The 19,604-nt window shown below is 43.6% G+C and overlaps 1 protein-coding gene across 1 annotated transcript in view; it reads right to left on the reverse strand.

Moving 5' to 3' along the window:
* The window catches only part of TSNARE1 (t-SNARE domain containing 1), a 204,374-nt gene that overhangs the window by 150,366 nt on the left and 34,404 nt on the right, over positions 1-19,604 (reverse strand). The gene's annotated exons all lie outside the window — the stretch shown is intronic.

Consider the following 19,604-nt stretch of genomic DNA (forward strand, 5'->3'; position numbering starts at 1 on the left):
TTTCACCACCAGACATCCACACTGGCTGAGGTGTTCTCGTTCAGACAGGAGAATTAGGGAGAATGTTGGAATGGCCAGACTTGATCTTAAAGGTCTTTTCCAATCAAAACAATTCTATGATTCTATGTGGATTTTCCATGAGGGCTAATTGCAAAACAGCCTTAAAATTTTAAGCCAGGTTTTATGCAGAATATAAGTGCAGAACAGAGCTGTGCAATGGATTAAGGAACTGCTAATCTGGCAGAGTGTGGAACTTTGGCTTTGGTTGGACAGTTTTACAATTAAGAGTTTTTCTCCCTTTTTAAGAGGAGGCAAACTTTAAAAGGTTTTGCATAATTCTGACACATTACCAAGATGCAGTTAAGTAGCTTTTAAATAAAACAAAGCACTAAGATTCTTTGTTTCTAATGCTGGTAGTGGATTAGGAGAGAGTTAAAAAGACAATTCATTTTTGATTGAAATAAATCAATGCACTGGAAAATACCAATTCATTTGCAAAATTTCCCTGTCCAATCCCATTGCTTCAAACTGTCCAAGATGGAAAGTCTAATTATGTTCCCTTCTTCATGCTCCAAAGCAGTAGCACAAGCAAGTGTTAAGGTGGTGTCTGACTTGATTTTTAAAAGGATGCCCAAGTCATTTGAAAAAAAAAAAGGCAATTTAAGATGTTTGACAATTTTATTTTATTTTTTTTTTTTCCCTAATGATGACAAAGCATGAGCTTGGGATGTGGTATGAATGGAGAGGAACTGGAATACGTTGCCCAGAGAGATGGTGGATATCCCATTCCTGGAAACTGTCCTGGTCAAGTTGGACAGGGCTCTGAGCAACTGAATCTGCCGGAGAGGGTCCAGCAGAGGGCTATGGGGATGATAGGGGACTGGAGCATGTGCCTTATGAGGAGAGGCTGAGAGACCTGGGGCTTTTTAGTCTGGAAAAGAGAAGACTGAAGAGGGGATTTAATAGATGTTTATAAATGTCTGAGGGCTGGGTGTCAGGAGGGAGGGGACAGGCTCTTCTCACTTGCTGCCTGCGATAGGACAAGGAGCAATGGATATAAGCTGCACCACAGGAGGTTCCACCTCAACACAAGGGGGAAGTTCTTCACTGTAAGGGTCACAGACCACTGGAACAGGCTCCCCAGAGAGGTTGTGGAGTCTCCTTCTCTGGAGACTTTCAAGGCCCATCTGGATGTGTTCCTCTGTGACCTGACCTAGACTGCATGGTCCTGCACTGGCAGGGGGGTTGGACTTGATGATTTCCTTGGGTCCTGTCCAACCCCTAACATCCTGTGATCCAGTTGAAGATGTCCCTGCTCAATGCAGTGGGGTTGGATTAGCTGACCTTTAAAGGTCCCTTCAAATAGAAAACATTTAACAATTATATAATTTTACATAAATAAAATTTGAGTGAAAGCATGTTTTTTGTTGCCCTGCAATATTCTTAGTTGAGTCTGCAGTCCTATGCTATCACCACACACACAAGTACCAACAGTATATGAAATTACAAAGGAATTGACTGAAAAAACAATGTGCAAAGAGCTATTCTTAGACTCGTTGCCCAAGCTGTTGGAAATGTAATGTGAAAATAGCCAGAAAATAGATGAAGAAGCCAAACATATTTAAAATGTTGTTATTTAAAGGTTTATTGCTGATATAAATTACAAAATGGTGTTTTTATTTTTAAACTAGCTCTTCATCAGTCCCTCTTCTGGCCTTATTAATGCATTCAGTACTAATTGCCTTAGAAAATAACTTTTTAAAGATTCAGGCTATTGATGATAAAATTGAGGGGTTTTGTTTGTTTGGTTTGGTTTTTTTTTCTGATTAAGTCCATGTCATGCAGGGAAGTGGTATCAGAAAAAACAGCTATTCAAATAGAAGACAGAAATTTAAAAAAAAAATATCATCTTACCACAGTTTCCCAGTTGAAAACACCCAGGTAAATGGGTATTTTGTTTGTTTGTTTGTTTACTCCTTGTAAATTGTGGATTCTATAAACAAAATCTTGAAAAGTAAACTCCATTACCAAAAAGATCCCCAAAGCATATTGGATAAAAAGGTTAGCAATAAAAATGAGTAAGAGTGTGTGATCCTGGCAGATAATGTGTATAATAAATGAGGTTATTCTTACTAACACCATAGTGGAAAAGTTCCAGAGTTGGGATGAGTACTAATCTAACAGGAAAGCTGCCAGAGATGAAACTCAGTGTATCAATAGTGGTGACAATCAGATGAAGAGTAGGGTAGGAGAATCATAGAATGCATTGGGTTGGAAGGGAATCTCAAAGTTCATCTTGCCCAAGCCCCCTGCAGTAAGCAGGGTCATATCCAACTAGACCAAGTTGCTCAGGGCCCATCAAGTTTGGCCTTGAATGTCTCCAGGGATGAGGCCTCCATCACCTCCCTGGGCAACCTGTTTCAGTGTTCTTCCACCCTCATTGCAAAGAACTTTCCTTAATGTCCAACCTAAATCTACCCTGCTCTAGTTAAAACCACTGCCCCTTGTTCCATCACTACATGTCCTTCTAAACAGTCCCTCCCCAGCCTTCCTGCAGGAACTTTTCAGATGTTGAAATGATGCTATAAGGTCTCTCCAGACCTTTCTCTTCTTCAGTCAGATCCATCTCAACTCTCTTAGCTTGTCTGCATAAGAGAGATGTTTCAGCCCTTGGATCATCTTTCTGGCCTTTCCTGGACCCACTCCAGCAGGTCCATGTCCTTCCTGTGTTGAGGACTCCAGAGATGAAGTGAGTGCTCTCCTCACTGCTCTGGCCATGAGCACCCAGTTAAGATAATCAGCCTCTCACCAGTCCCTTGGTATGTGAGTCTATAGAGAAAAATAGCTGGAAGAGGACAGGAAAGCATGTGCATGAGAGCTTTGTAGGAAAAGGTGGTGTTATAAGATGCAGTCCTGGAACCCAGGAGAACAACAAGTTTGCTTCAGGGTCAACCACACTGGTTCCAGAACAAAGTTATGAAAAAAATAAGTGGAGAAAACACATTTTTTTCCCCATCTCCTTCTTCATCACTTCCTTTATTGGCCAGGACTGAAAATTTAGAACATCTCAATGATACAGAAGAAAAACTGTACCAGCAGCAAGTAAACAGAACATTCTTGGAAAGCCCTTGTGGGGTCATTGAGATCTGCACAGAGACAAAGTGAGATCTGTGATGATGACAGGACAGCAGAAATTACCCAGACAGAGACAAAGGGGATGCTATGGGAAACAACAACCAAGGAATGAGACAGCTGGCATCCATCTACAGGGTAAAAAGGAGTGCTTTGTGGATGGATAGTACTGAAGTGCTGAAACAGACTTCCAAGTTCAAAACAAAAGCACCAACCAATGCAGTTTCCTCTTCTGGAGAGCTGAATTTCTCCAGGAAAAAAAAAAATCCATTTAGTGGAGTCTTTATCTGTATGTCTAAATAAGAAAACTACATTGATTATTTATGCATGATAATTTATGCATCTCCCCAGCATTTAATGAATGGAGGAAGCAACCTGTTGGAGCAGGTCCAGAGAAGGCCATAAAAATGATCAGAGGGCTGGAACACCTCTGTTGTGAGGATAGGCTGAGGAAGTTGGGATTGTTCAGCCTGGAGAAGAGAAGGTTCCAGGAAGACCTTATTGCAGCCTTTCAGTACTTTAAAAGGGCCTATAAGAAAGATAGGGACAATCCTTTTTGGCAGGGCCTGTTGTGACAAGGGGTCAAGGGGACAAGGGGTGATGGCTTTAAACTAAAAGAGGAGAGATTTAGACTAGACAGAATTAAGAATTTTTTTTTTCTTTTTTTGCAGTGAGGGGTTGGTGAAATGCTGGCACGGGTTGCCCAGAGAGGTGGTGGATGCCTCATCCCTGGAACCATTCCAGAGCAGGTTGGATGGAATGAGTAACATGCTCTAGTTGCAGATGTCCCTGCCAACTGCAGGGGGGGAGCTGGGCTAAATGACTTTGAAAGGTCCCTTCCGACCCAAACCATTCAATGATTCTATGAAAATTATTTTTGTTTGCTAAAGATTAACCATAATAGAAACCATCCAGTTCCAGGAACCAGGTCTTTTGGAATAAATCATAAAGCGCACTCTGGATTTTATAATCCATCCATACAAAACCCCAGACACCAGTCAGGGAGGAAGATGAAATACCATCTGCTGTAATTTCTGCAAGTCTCCTGGGTTTGTTTCTGTGAAACATTTTATGCAGATCTGGAGCTCCACAGCTTATGAGACCTGCAAGTAGTCAGCAGAGATTGTAGCTGTTACCCAGCTGCTGCTGCAGTTATTCACTAGAAAAGGTAGAGTAGTACAAAAGGCACAGACTCAGCTGTGTCTAAGATCCACATGGAGCACCTTGTGCATTCTCTGACCCTCTGCAAGTTACTGCCAAAGCTTTATATTGTTCATTGCTACTGAGATGGTCAATGTGGGCAAACAGTACAGAATTAGTCTTTTGTTTTTCACATGCAGAGGTTACACACACACTCAGCAACAGTCCTTCCTCATCTACTGAGAGAGAAGGAGAGGGAAACATCATCTTACTGCTAATTATGGAGTAGAAAAAAAAAAAAAAACAACCAAACAAGCCAACCCCTTTGCTTTTCTTTAAAGACAATTTCTGCCATCATCTCATGGACTTATTAACATAAAAGGCAAACTTTAACCCATGCAGAACAACACAGCCCATCAGAGTGATGAAAAAAAGTGCACAAAAGGAAAGGAGAAGTTCATTTGAAGTTTATGTAAAGCTTCAGAAGTAACATAGAATCACAGAATCATAGAAGTGTTGAGGTTGGAAGAGATCTTTGAGACCATCAAGTCTCACCACTCACCTAGAGATCACAATCCCACCACTACTGATAAGCCTCTATCACTAAACCAAGCCTACACATCTTTTAAATACCTACACGGATGGTGACTCCACCACTGAACTGGGCAGCCTGTTCCAATGCTGATAACCCCTTCTGTGAAGAAATTTTTCATAATATTCAACCTGAACCTCCCCTGGTGCAACTTGAGACTGTTTCCTCTTGTCCTGTCACTTGTTGCACGTGAAAAGAGATCAACGAGCATCTCGCTTCTGCTTCCTTTGAGGTAGCTGTACAGGGTGATGAGGTCTCCCCTCAACCTCCTTTTCTGAAGACTAAACAGCCCCAGTGTCCTTAGCTGTTCCTCATAAGACTTGTGACCAAGGCCCTTCACCAGCTAAGCTGGTCTTCTTTGGGCACCTCAACGTCCCTGTTGCAGCGAGGGGCCCAGAACTGAACACAGTAGTTACTCCACATGTAGTTACTCCACATGCAATATAATCTGGATGATGAACTTTATACCCATGCTTACATCAGCGAAAGATTAAATAACACTGCACAGGTGCTAATGTCTATTAGAAATTATTATGGCACCTTTGTAAAAGCAAGAATACCCTCTCCCTGTGGGTAAAACAGTGGCACGGGTAACGCAGTGGGGATCAGCCCTAAGGTGCAGCAGGACTGATCCATCCTCCAGCCCATCTGTGCATTCAGTTGCAAGACAGAAACTGGCCTTTTGCTGTTGAATTCAGCAGAGCTTTGCCTGATTTGTCATTCTCAGCATGACTCATTACATATCTGCAAACCAGATTTTCCTCTTCATCTTAATCGAAGAGGCTCTGTTATGTACTCGAATACAGACTTTCTCCCTTCCTTCCAAAATAAAACTGAGACATGGATGAAAGTATTTGGCTAAATAAAAATAAATAAATAAATAAATAAACAAATAAATCCATGGCACTGGGATACTGATGAGTCTGAGAAAGTGGAAGTGACAGGAAACTGATGAAGAAAAAGCTGAATTACATTTTTTAGACAACTGTTTTATTAGATAAAACATTCTGGTCTCAGTCAACAGAAACAAACAACAAGCTCAGTAAGCTGCTTTCTGCTGAGAGGGGTTTTTTTCCTTCTTTCCTTTACCATAGTTGAAACAACCTGTTGCAAGCTTTCAGGAGAAATGTTTTGAGGTTTTGAAGTAAAACATCAGCCAAGGAGGTTGGACTAGATGACCTCCAAAGGTCCCTTCCTACCTCAACCAGTTTACAACTCCTCAACTTGCCATTCATATTCTTCCTTGAAACAGTGATGAGTACCCAAGGATCAGGAGTGCTAAAGTTTCTCTTTTCATAACCATATTTAGTATTCTCTACACTTGCCCACATTCAAACCCTCAAAAGAACAAGAAAACTAGAAAAAGAAGGGGTTTTCCTCCAAATATTTCAGACACTGTAAACCTTTTTTTTTTTTTTTTTTAATTTTCAAATGAATTCTAAATATATTTATCAGCCACAGGGAGAAAAAAAAAAAACACTTAAAAAGTAAGTAAACCTCAATTATTTACATCTTCCCACTGAGTACAAGTACTACTGCTCATGCAGAGAGCAATGCACACACCAGACATAGTAAAGTGGTGAAAAATAAAACACATCTTTAAAGTTTTAGTTCCAAGGGAAAAACTGCTGGAGATGCACAACTTGCACAGGAGCTAATCCTTTATTCCCTTTGGAATAGGAATCCTGAAGCAGACATTTGTTTTAGGGCTGTAGCAGTTCATTCTGTTAGTAAACTCAAGAAACACCACCGTGAACTCCTTCCTGTCCCTCTTCTTCTTCAGACTTCCTTGCAAATTACTGCAATCATTTTCTGACAATCTTCCCATGACATGTTCATAAGAACAGAATCATAGAATTATTTTGTTTGGAAAAGACCTCTAAGATCATCAAGTCCAATCATCAGCCTAAGACCACCATGGTCATTAAATTACATCCCCAAGTGCCATGTCCACACGTTTCTTGAACACCACTCTTGAAGGAAAGAATTTTTTTCCTCATATCCAATCTAAACCTCCCCTGGCACAATTTCAGGCTATTTCCTCTTGTTCTATCACCTGATAGGAGGGAGGAGAGACCCAACCCCCACCAAAACAATATCCTTATAGGGAGTTGTAAAGAGCAATGAGATCTCCCATCAGCATCCTTCTCTCCAGACTAAAATATCCCATATCCTCCAGCTGGTGCTAGAAGACTTTTTCTCCAGAACCTTCACCAGCTCTCTTGCCCTTCTCTGGACATGCTCCAGCAACTCAACGTTTCATGGCTGTAGCACTTCATTCTGGTAGTAAACCCAAGAAATCCCATTTTGAACTCCCCCATGTCCCTCTTCCTCTGGTAGCCTGTCTTCACACAACTGTGAAAAGTGCTGCAACCATTTTCTGATACTCTTCCCATAGTTACTGCACCTGAGGTCAAAGCCAACTCCTCTGCATGCACACTCTCTGTCAAACACCATAAAAGTATAACTCCCTGATTTTCTTCACACATACAACTATCACTGGCAATCTGAACACAGCCATAAGAGCAGCCACATGTTGCCAGCAATGGTCCTCTGGACTGTCATCCACATCAGGACTATAATAATAATAATATATAATGTTCTTGCAGAAGAAATGGGACTGCTGCCCAATCCCTGGTTCCTCCCGTTCCTTCATGTTGCTGTTGCATCAACCAGCATTAAATGGTTGAGCACCAGCAGCTAAAGGCTGTGTCTAGCACAGATGGGGCAGGGGGTTTACCCATCCATAAACCAATTGATGAGCAACTGATCTTGGGTGACTGTCTGGGGATGTTGGACTGCTTTCTTCTTCTTCACATGTCCTTTTGCCTCCTCCCCCTTTCCTTCACTCCTTCAGCCTCTTACTGAATGATTTTTCCACCCAATACTCAAAGTCAGCAGCATCCACTGTTATGCAGATCTCACAAAACAGCTCAGAGAGACTGACACATCACTTCTCTCCTTGGGCAAAATTCCCTTCTTCCTGCTCCTCAGGAAAAGTAGGTAGAAACCAAAGGGCCCCCTAAAATCCCTCTGTATCTGGTGCCAGGATGGCACGTCCCCTGTGCCCATGTTCGGGTGCAATAAGCTTCCACCCACCCTTCCACATGCTGTCTGGACACAGTCTTGAGTAACCCAGCTCTGCTTGAGCTAGGGAGGTTAGACTAGATGACCTCCAAAGGTCTCTTTCAACCTCAACCATTCTATGGCTCCTCAACAAGCCATTCATCTTCTTCCTTAAAACAGTGATGAGGACACAAGGATCAGGAGTGCTAAAGTCTCATTTCACAATTACATCTTGACTACCTTCCTCCCACACCACTCCAGAGCAAACAGGCACCATGCAGCAGAAACTCTACAAGAGATGTACTATGCTACTGCTCAAATGGGTAAAATGCTGCAGCTCAGGGACCACCAGTGATCCTTCAGTAGTGAAAAGTTGCCTCCCACAGACTTTTCATCATCCTGCAGCTTCCTAATGTTGCCTTGACACCAGCTCCACTGAGTGACCACAAGACAGATCATGTACACTAGGTTGGGCACATGATGAATCCACTGGGAAAGAAGATACTTTGCAGACTAACTTCTCCACTGCTGCTCAGCACTCAATGAAGTCCAGGAAAGAATCAAGAAGACCACATTGGACACACAAAAGTGTCAGTAGCCAATTCTTCCTGAAAACAGAAAGTGTCTCCTACTGGACATAAAGAAGTCTTGAAGGCTTGCTCAGGAGGTAGGGATCAGCCCCTAAGCACACATTTCATTCCAATGAGCTCACAGCCTGGCTGGTAAATTCATCATCTGGTAATGTGCCCCATCACAGGTGGAAATCAGCCTGACAGTCTCACTCGCCCTCCTGTCCCACTCCCTGCACTATGCTAATTTCACAGGAGATGGTTCAATTTCCCCCAGAGATCTGAGAAAGAGGTCAATCAGCACTTCTCTTCCAGTTCCTTGTAATGAGCAGCCCAAGCAGTTAACATCAGTTAGCTTAAGTGAATTGATTTTACCTAAAGTTCCTGCTACCACCTTCACCTGTGCACACACATCACTGCAGCTTTATCATCAGAGCCCACCAAGAGAGAAGCAATTTGTAAGGAGGATGACATCTCCAAAGCACACCTTTCTCAGAAAGGTGCTGTGTGCCTGTCTGGGGGGAAGAGCTTTCATATTCAGGAGGAAAGCCTCTGTAACAATGACACTAGGCATTAGCTAGAAACCTAATTGGTTTTGTCTTACAGTCCCAAGTCAAAGAAAGAGAAGAAAAAGCACTTAAGCACACACAGATGCACACACCCCTCAGCCATCTGTGCTTAATAAAAGACAAGATACACATAAAATAGCCAAAATATTAGCCACACAAAATAACCACAACATTAGCCAATGTGTGAAGCAGAGTCTCTCAAGACACTGTGAATCCGTTTATGGTGCAAAGGCATGAGAGGTGAAGGAGGAAGCCTGAGGTAGAATTATTTATATATATATATATATATAATATAATACAAATTTCTTTTTAAATATGCATATTTGGGAACCTCATGAACTTGAACAAGGATAAATGTAGAGTTGTTCTCCCAGGGAGGAATAATCCCCTACACCAGTACAGGTTAGGGACTTGATCCTCCACCAGCTTCTCTGGACATGCTCCAGCAACTCAATCTCCTTCTTGGAGCAAGAAGTCCAAAACTGAACCCAATATTCAAGGTGCAGCCTCACCAGTGTTGAGCACATGGGGACAATCAGTGTTCTAGTCGTGCTGGCCACACTATTCCTGGTTCAAGCCAGGTTGCTGTCGGCCTTTTTTGGCCACCTGAGCACACTGTTGGCTCGTGTTCAGACAACTATTGATCAGTACTCTCAAGACCTTTTCTGCTGGGCAGCTTTGTGGCATTGTAATCTCATGATCCCTTCTAGCTTTAAAATCCATGACTGAGAGAGATGAAAGATACATCAGAAAAATGTACAGTGCTGCCTGCTGTTAATGCCAAGACAGGACATATTTTCACCCAAGATCATGGGTAAACAACAGCATTTCAATACTGCCAGTCAACCTTTGCTACTATAAACTGGCTGAGTATGTGGAAGCCAACACTTTAAATAGGAGCATCTTCCAGCTGGAATGTGTCATTAAAAGAATGCCCTAAGTGAGGTGGGCAAGGAAGTAGAGGGAGGTTGTCCTCCCCTTCTGCTCTGCACCGGGAATATTGTGTCCAGATCTGGGTTCCCCAGTTCAAGAGGTACAGAGCCCTGCTGAAGAGAGTCCAACAGGATGATGAGGGGACTGAAGCATCTCTCTTACAATGAGAGCTTAAGAGGCCTGGGACTGTTTATCATGGAAAAAAAGAAGACTGAGAGGGGATCTCACCAATGCTTATCAGCATCTAAAGGGTGGAGGTCATGAGGATGGAGCTGGACTCTTCCCAGTGGTGGGTGGTGATAGAACAAGGGGCAAAAGGTATGAACTAGAACATAACAGGTTTCACTTGAACTTCAGGAGAAACTTCTTTACTTTGAGGGTGACAGAACACTGGAACAGGCTGCCCAGAGAGGTTGTGGAATCTTCTTCTCTGGACACTTTCAAAACCTGCCTGGATGTGATCTTGTGCAATCTGCTCTATGCTTTATCAGGGGGAATTGGACTAGATGACCTCCAGGGTCCCCTTCCAACTCCTGCCATTCTATGATTCTGTGGAAGATGTTCATAGAACCAGTGCACAGCAGCAGCCCTCAACATCACTCTAGCAGAGATGACCCTGGTTTTCTTTAAGTCAAGACTTTGGGACATAACATCTCTGTTGAAGATTCTTCAGAAGCCTTCAAAGGATGTTCCTGTGCTGACACTCGATAACACATCACAGCATGGATTTTTACATCTATGACAAAACTGTTTTCTTGCAATGATGCTAAAGCCTAGGACATGGACAGAGGTGGTGGGATGGGGAGAGTAGACTATTCCCAAAACAGCCAGCACCTCTACTCTAAACAGTGAAAAACTCAAACAGTGGCTACAGGAAAAGATCACCTGTGGTTGAAATGATTATGTTTTGGTGAGGCGCTGCCTAGAAAACAGCTTAGTGAAAAAACAACACCCAAGAAGAAATATTTTCTGCTGAATGCATGAAGGAGCCACAGTCCTACCTTCCTTGGGTGCACTTTGGTATTGCTATAAACCAAATCCCAGCAGCTAGTGAGCTCCAAGACACAGGATGAAATAGAAGAGCTCTAACTGCTCCTGGCATCTGAACCCAGGTCAGATGTTAGCTATGTCAAGGTTGGACAACCTAACGTACAGTGATGTGGTACCACCCAGGATCCAGCACACAAACATCTGTATCAAATGTTGGTCTTTTTAGAGTAAATCCATAAGCACTGCAAAAAACCCAGTGAAGATTTTCTGTCCCTTGCTTAGCTATCACCTGATCGAACTCACTCTTCACCCATCTCATGCAGGGCAATTTTCTCAAGGAAAACAGCCGGCCCCAAAGAGGGTAATGGGAGACACACCTAAGCTGTGGAGTGAGGCACTATGCCTGTGCAAAGCAGATCTCCCTGAGTCAAGATGTTCCCAGCATGTAGGTGGGTCTGGAAATCCTTCAAGTGAACATTCATTCAGCTTGATCTGGGCAGCCTTCCCCCTCCTGCTGAGGGTCAAAAGCGTCCCTATCCCTTCATCCAGCTGGCAGTGCTGCAGAGAGCAGTATTCAATTAGGAAAGCAGCCTGCAAGCCAAAAGAGAGCTGAAAGACAGAAGGAGGAAGAAGCCAGCTCAGAAAAATGGATAATTGCCATTTAATTCCCACCTATTAGATTTGACAACGCTCGCATTAGGGTTAAGTCAATAAAACAACTTTGACTCAAGCTTGATTTGACAATGGGACAGACCAATCAATCTGTCTGAGATGCAGGCTCCCAGCCCTGCCAGGGAGACCTCAGGGTGGGGGCAGAGGAAAGGCCACCACCCGTCTGCCACATGCTACGTGAAATGGTCCTTTATGTGCCAAAATGAGTATTAAGGATTCCATTCATGCTTTTCCAAGATTAGGCAGCCTAAATCATGGAAAATGTAGCCATTATTCCTACAGCTCAGTTATCACAGAATCCACCAGGCTGGAAAAGACCTCAGAGATCATCAAGTCCAACGTATTACCTAACACCTCCTGACAACTAAACCTTGGCTCCAAGTGCCACATCCAATCTTTTCTTGAACACCTCCAGGGATGGTGACTCCAGCACCTCCCTGGGCAGCACATTCCACTGGCCAATTACTCCTTCTGTGAAGAACTTTCTCCGCATCTTGAGCCTAAACTTCCCCTTGAGACTGTGTCCTCCTGTTCCGTTGCTGGTAGCATGGGAGAAGAAACCAATCCCCACCTATCTACAACCTCCCTTCAGGTAGTTCAGCAATGAGGTCTCCCCTGAGCATCTTCTCCAGGCTAAACAATCCCAGCTCCCTCAGCCTCTCCTCTTAGGGTTTGTGCTCCAGACCTCTTACCAGCCTTGTTGCCCTCTTCTGGACACATTCAAGTATCTCAATGTCCTTCTTAAATTGAGGAGCCCAGAACTGGACACAGTACTCAAGGTGTGGTGTAAGCAGTGTTGAGTATTAGGGAAGAATGACTTCCCTGCTCCTGCTGGCCACACTATTGCTGATGCAGGCCAGGATGCCATTGGCCTTCTTGACTACCTGGGCACACTGCTGGCTCATGTTCAGCTGGGTGTCAACCAGTACCCCCAGGTCCCTCTCAGCCTGGCTGCTCTCCAGCCACTCTGATCCCAGGTGGAGTACTGGAGCCATGCAGTTAGTCCTCACTGGAATCTATCTCCCATAACATCCTCATAGGAAAGCTTAGGAAGTGTAGGTTAGATGAGTGGACAGGAAGGCAGATTGAGAGCCAGTTGGAAGGACACAGCTCAGAGGGTTGTGATCAGTGGTGCAGTCCAGCTGGAGGCCTTTAGCTAGTGGTGTTCCCCAGGGATCAGTACTGAGTCCAGTCTTGATCAACATACTCATCAGTGATGTGGATGAAGGGCTGGAGTGGACCCTCAACAAGTTTGCTGATGATACAAAACCGGGAGGAGTGGCTGACACTGCTACTTGACTCTGTGTATAAGGTTGTACAATTTCCATGCATGCTTAAAATATATGGTTTACCTTCAATTCTCAGGCAATCCAGCATAGTTACATTTTGGTCACAGTCAGCTCAAACCTCTTCAGGATTAGTTTTTCAAGGGGAAAAATTATTACCATGCAGAGGCCTGAGCTGTCATTGGAGGACCATTACAGACCTCTGAGTAGGACATGAGTTGGATTAAAGGGTTGTATGGGGCTTACATACATATTTGTATTTCATCCACCTGACAAGCAGATATTCTCCCCTTTCACAAGTCCAACTCTAGCTACTTGACCCTAAAGTCACATTTTCCACTGTACCAATCTTTTAATGGTAGATCAGGAAAATAAAAGCCTCAGGAAACCTGGCTCCTAGTTGTGTGTGTGGTAGTGTTAAGGCTACACCATGAATTTTTCTTCACAAAGTTCAAGCAGAAAAAGTGGAAGAATGCCAATAAATCACAACTGGGTATAAGAAAGCAAAATAATGATTATTCTAAACACTTTCATTGGAAAGAGAAATGTTTAAGAGTCAGTACTCAAAAAGTACAGGCAGTCTGTCTATTTGGTGTTTCTCTGCTGGGCAGGCTGCCTTTCAGTTCTAGCTTTGGGAGATAATACATCCCCATAATGACTTTGAAAAGCTAACTTTCTCACAACCTCTCTGCTTCTTGTCTTTCTTCCTTCTGCCAGACGGGGTCTGGGGAAGGCAGAGAAAAGAAGCAGGGCCCCTCTGGGGCCAGGAGGCTTTGTGGTGTTTTTCTGTTAATTGTACATATTTGTAAATGTGGTGAATAATGTATATTTGCACATATTCATTGCATTTCATTATAGAGTTGTAGTTTTGCCTGTAAATGCAGCTTCAGCTGCTTCTGAACTGAGTTAGTCCAGAGCTGTTAATGTGGGAGGGGAATTTCAGCCCACCACACTACAACACTGTGTCACTCACAAACTGCACAACATGAAGATCTCAGTTTTTCCAAAGCTCAGCTGAATGGAAGAACTTGACTAACCAGCAGGTGAGTGCTGTGGATCACTTTCTGTGAAGGTCAGTCAACAGATGTCAGTCTCATTGTTCTGGTTTGAGCTACAACAAAACTAATTCTCATCAGTGATTTGGCTTCCCAGCTCAGTCTCTGCACAGTGCTGGCACTTTCTGAAGCTCAGGGCAGGTTTGCACAGCCAGTGGCTGTTTCTAGCACTGAGAACCCTGACAGGGAGAGCTCCTGCCAAGGGCTGGGCTGCAGAAAGGTTCTGGCTTAGACTTGCTCCTGTGCTGACCAAGGGCACTGCCACATCTTGTGCCCCACATTGGGGTGCAGATGGTCAGAGGTGGCACCTGTGGAAAGAAGCAGACAGGACAAGCAACCCTACACTAACCAACAAGGGATTCCAGCCCGTGAATGTCATCTTCAAGGTGCAGATGAGGGATCACCAGAGTCAAGCCTCTTCTTCAGTGATTGGCATCTGCAGATGCCTCTGTCCATTCAGCCTTCAATGCAGTTCCAGAACCCCACTCCTGAATCCAGCCTGGGACTTCCCCAGGGCCTGTGCAGCACCAGTGGGGATGGGGATGCCATTGCTATCTGGGTTCAACACCAGTTTTGTATGTTTCTATCTATTTCATTTTATTGTTACTGCTTTCATTAAGGCTGGCTTAGTTTCTTTCCCAACCCAGTTTCTTGCTCTTTATTCCCTTTCCCTTTGGGAAGGGAGAGGATTTCATAGAGAGAACCTGTCATTCATCTACTGGCTGGCCCACCCTTGACAGGCTTCTTTGGTCAGGTCCTGACTATTTCAAATATCCCATTTTCAAACACAGGAGAAGCACTGAAAGAGTACTTTCAGTACTTTATTCACTTCTGAAAAGGGAACAAGGCATGGAGGAACCTGTGGGACAGGAAAGCCTCATGGACCAAGAATAGAGCTGCAGATTGCTATCTCCTAAGGCCTGGCTTTCTCTCCTTTGAAGTGCTTTGTGACACTAAATATTCATTTGGATACATTTTTGGGTCAAACACTTCACCATGAGGGAATTATACTCTGTGCAACACAAACCTGGTTGCTTTGATAGGTTTCTGTCCATCCATCCCTCATGCCAACAGAAAAATCAACATTCTCAACATTGTTTTTTCAGTGAACTGATTACCACAGGGTCACAGGATGTTGGGGACCTCCTGAGATCATCTTGTCCAACCCCCCTGCCCAAGCAGGACCATAGAATCTAGTGCATCCATAGAATCTAGTGCATCCAGAGGAGTCTTGAAAGTCTCCAGAGAAGGAGACTCCACAACCTCTCTGGGGAGCCTGTTCCAGTGCTCTGTGATCCTTTCCTCCTCATGTTGAGATGGTTTCCTGTGCTGTAGTTCCTAGCCATACCTCAAACTATTCTGTCCCAAGTCTCCAAGCTGTGCAGGAAGCATGGATAAAATGTTTGAAATAAAGAGAGCAGCTTGGGCTCTACAAGGAGACTTGTGACTGAAAACCTCAGCTGTCACTTCAAAGAGATGCTGGAACACAAACCTTCGTTGCTTCCAGGGGCACTGCAGAACTCCAACAAGTTGTTCATTACTAAGGCAGTTACCATTTGTCTAGATCAGAAGCCAAACTTGATTTTTGAGGTACTAGGAAGGCTTGTAAAGGAAATCTGTTTAATTACAAGACTCAGAAAATGTTGAGGTTAGTTGCTGAAAGAATCACCTTGAAATTAACATAGCTGTGGAAAACAAAAATACAGCATTAGACACAAGAGTATTTATTGCCATATACTTGAGTGTGTTTGGAAGCAAAGCTATTAACAAATGCCTGTTACAGAATCAGGGAGTGGTAGGAGTTGGAAAGGACCTCTGAAGATCATCCAGCCCAACTCTCCTAGAGTATCCTTCCTACCTTTTTCTGAATCAAAATTTATCAAGTCAAGCTGCAAAATTAGGCATGGATTATGGAATTCTTTCTACAATGACAAAATTTGATATATTGGTAAGACAACTTGTCTTTGAGTTATGAGTCTACTTTAATGTTTCTACTACTTACACTTCAGACAAAGACTGACCTTGGCTGAGCAATAGTAGTGAAACAGCCAAACCCTTTCTACAAACTCAGTGGGATTTTTAATGGTTCTTATGGCGATAATTTTTATTCCAAAATAAGGTAGCTTCAAATCCAAAATTCAGCAGTCCATCACAACTACCATATTATATTTTGATTCTTATGTACAGTAAAAAAATATATGCCCTTAAAGATGCTGACTTGGTCTAGTGGAAGGTGCCCCGCCCATGGCAAGGGGATTGGAACTAGATCATAGAATCACCAGAGGTGGAAGGGGCCTCTAAAGGTCATCTAGATTAAACCCCCTGCCTCCCCCACCACCAGCCTTCGTCTTCCCAAAGCAGCTCCTATCCCCCACCACCACTTTTGTAACCATCTCAGAGCCAGGGGCAAGACCCTCAACCAGCCAAGATACCACACAGAGGAGCTCAGCCTTGGTAAGGAGGTGCAGGCAGCATCCATGAACAGTATTGGAGAGATGTGTTCCTAGCTGACCAGGGGGCCACCAGGCCCCCCAGCCTTTTGTCCACCATCACCAATCACCCAGTGTGCACCAGAGGAACTCACCAGTAATGAGAGGAGGACTGCCTCAGCCCAAATGGGCTCAGCTTGGGGCTACCGTCTTTCCTGAAGGCCATTAAAAAGGGGAGTGGGCAGGGAAGACAAAGTGGCCACACCTGGGGTGGGAGGAGACTCTAAGAGAGCCCAGGTGCCATGGGATTTGAGGGGAAAAAGGGGAAAATGGGGTGGGTGGGGTTGAAAAGGGGCAGATATGGTGGGAAGGGGGAGGTGGTGGTGGGAGAAGAGGATGTAAAAATCACTTTATTTTCCATAAATCTTCCATAATGCACACCTGCAGGTCATGGTTTGCTTTGCCTCCATGCAAAAAGAACAAACCCACCAATACTTCACAAAACAAAGCATATCTTTCACAAGGTTCTTAAAGAGGATAATTTTAAAATATCTATATAAACTAAGCTATTTTATATTTGTCCTGCTGGCAGTTGGAGTGGTGAATCAGTGTTTACTTGCAGCAGTATTTCTCATGAACATGCTGACACGGTGACAATAGATTTGACCTATAAATATTTGTTGATTATCCTTTTTCTGGGCCTTGCAACAAAATTGGAGTGCTCTGGTTGGTGCCAGAGACACAGCTGATGGAAATGAATGGAGAATGAGTGACACAAGCTAACAAACTATCACATTTAGAAGGGATTAAAAAAAACACAAATAAATGGTGTTCAGTTGGAATAAATAAAAACCTTTTGTCAAATACTCAGAATAGGAAAATTGTTACTTTTCTGCTTTACAGCATTCAGTGAAGAAAGAAACTTTGTGTAATATGTACATCTGCACAATGTTTGGCTCAGCAAGGTGATCACTTCTTGCTTTAGAGCATAACACCACAGAAAACTTCCCAAATGCTTGCTCAGTGCTCCAAGCACTAGATTGAATTGAAGATACTCCCATCAGGGTGATGGAACACTGGAAGAGGTTGCCCAGGGAGGCAGTCAAGGTCCCATCCCTGGTGATATTCAAGGTGAGGCTTGACAAGGCTCTGGACAACCTGATCCAGTTGAGGATGTCCCTGCTTACTGCAGAGGGGATTGGAGTAGATGACCTTTGGTGGTCCCTTCCAACCCCGACCACTGTATTCTGTTCTATGAATACTTTCCAATCCTTCAAATAATTTAATTAAAGAGATCAGCAGATGGGAAATAATACTGCATGACTGAATCTAATTAAACTTCAACTTTATCCTCAAGAAATCAAGAAAAATATATATTTCCTCAAGAAAAGGCATTTATTTTATTCTGACAGAAGAAAGGATAAAAGAAAAAAAACAATCAGTTTTGGTGATAACATCTCTCTCTTCTCTCTCTCCTCCTGCTTTCCAAATGACAATGCTTGCCTGGCTAAATAATAAAATTATAAGCATTCTGCAAAGCTAATCTGCCTGTTCTGAGCTGTCTGAGCCACTTTGCCCCTTCCCACCCATCTCATTGTAAAGCAAAACAATAGTGCCTTTGTGAAAATGACAACAAAACTTGAATAGAAGGGAGGTCTCTACAATGTTCAAACATGCCAAGAAGAGAAATAAAAATGTAGACCTTCTTACCTCTATTTGGCAATTGTACATCATCCAACAGGCTCTCCCCTCCATCCCTGTCCCAAGAAGTATTAATTAAATAAGCTCGATTAGAGCTTTGTTCAGACTTGAAGTAGGGATGCCTAGAGGGAAGATAATCAACCCTAAGCAGGCAGCCACAAAATGACCTATGGGGAGTATTGCCACCCTCTGATGCTCCAAACTCTGCTGCTGAAACCAGCACCATGGACTCACTGTCGCTGCTCTCCAGCACCTTCTCATTATGGATGCAAGCACACAGGCATGGTAACAAGTTGCAGATGAGACCATCACTGGGACTGGAGCATCTCTCTGAGGAGGAAAGGCTGAGAGACCTATGGCAGTTTAGCCTGGAGAAAAGCAGCCTGAGGGAGGCTTCTTAATGCTGATCAGTAGCTAAAGGATGTCTGCCAAGAGAATGGAGCTGTACTCTTTTCAGTGGTGCCCAGTGATAGGACAAGGAGCAATGTGAACAAACTAGACTCCAGGAGATTTCACTTGAAGTTGAGGAAAAAAATCTGTTCTTTGAGGGTGACAGAGCAGTGAACCATGCTGCCCAGAGAGGCTGTGGAGCCTCCTTCTCTGGAGAGACTCAAAGCCCACCCCAGACACATTCCTGGGGAACCTGATCTAGGTGACCCTGCTTTAGCAGTGGAGTTGGATGAGATGATCCCCAGAAATCCCTTCAAATGCCTGCCTTTCTGTGACTCTGTGGTTCTGTGATTTGCTTTCTTGAAAAATCATGCTAAGAAGTTTTATTAATGTCAGAACACCAAACATTGTTAAGTAGCACAGAAAAGCAGAGTACCAAACACGTAACTAAATATGGATGATTTCTGAAGAAGACTTGCTCAATTAACATTTTACTGCAGTGACCTCCAGGTCATACTGTCTTGCTAATTAACTATTTTCCTCTCCACCCCCTTACCAAGAGAAGCTGACTTTAGTCTGCCACTTGCCACAGTGAAAAAGTGGATGGGCAGTAAAAGAGAAATAGCCATATAAAAAGGTTCTTTAGGCTGACCCAGACTTTCCCTAGCAACACATTTTCCTCCTAATACTACAACCTCTTGTAAACAGTGCTGTGCCCAAGCTACTGCATCAAGTGGGCATGAGTTGTGCATCCACACCAATAAAGTTCTCAACACAACAGGCTGCCTCTGAAAACTGGTGGCCAAGAATTGACTCAACTGATCTGTAAAATAAGGACAAGCATGCTGGGGAACATTAAAGGTATACAGCAGTGGTGAACAGCAGGTGCCTAGTAAAGACCAATAAGGTGGAAAGCACAAATCCTGCTGCACAAATACCTTACCAGCTATCAACCACTTGCATCTCAGGGTCCTCTGGAGTAAGAAGTGTTTTCTGTGAAGCAGTTCACCATCTTTAGCCTCCCTTCCAAGCCACATGCATTCTCAGGACATGTAACAAACTACAAGGGTTTCCAGTGAC

The sequence above is a fragment of the Indicator indicator genome, chromosome 12, assembly GCF_027791375.1.
Source record: "Indicator indicator isolate 239-I01 chromosome 12, UM_Iind_1.1, whole genome shotgun sequence".
NCBI lineage: Eukaryota > Metazoa > Chordata > Aves > Piciformes > Indicatoridae > Indicator > Indicator indicator.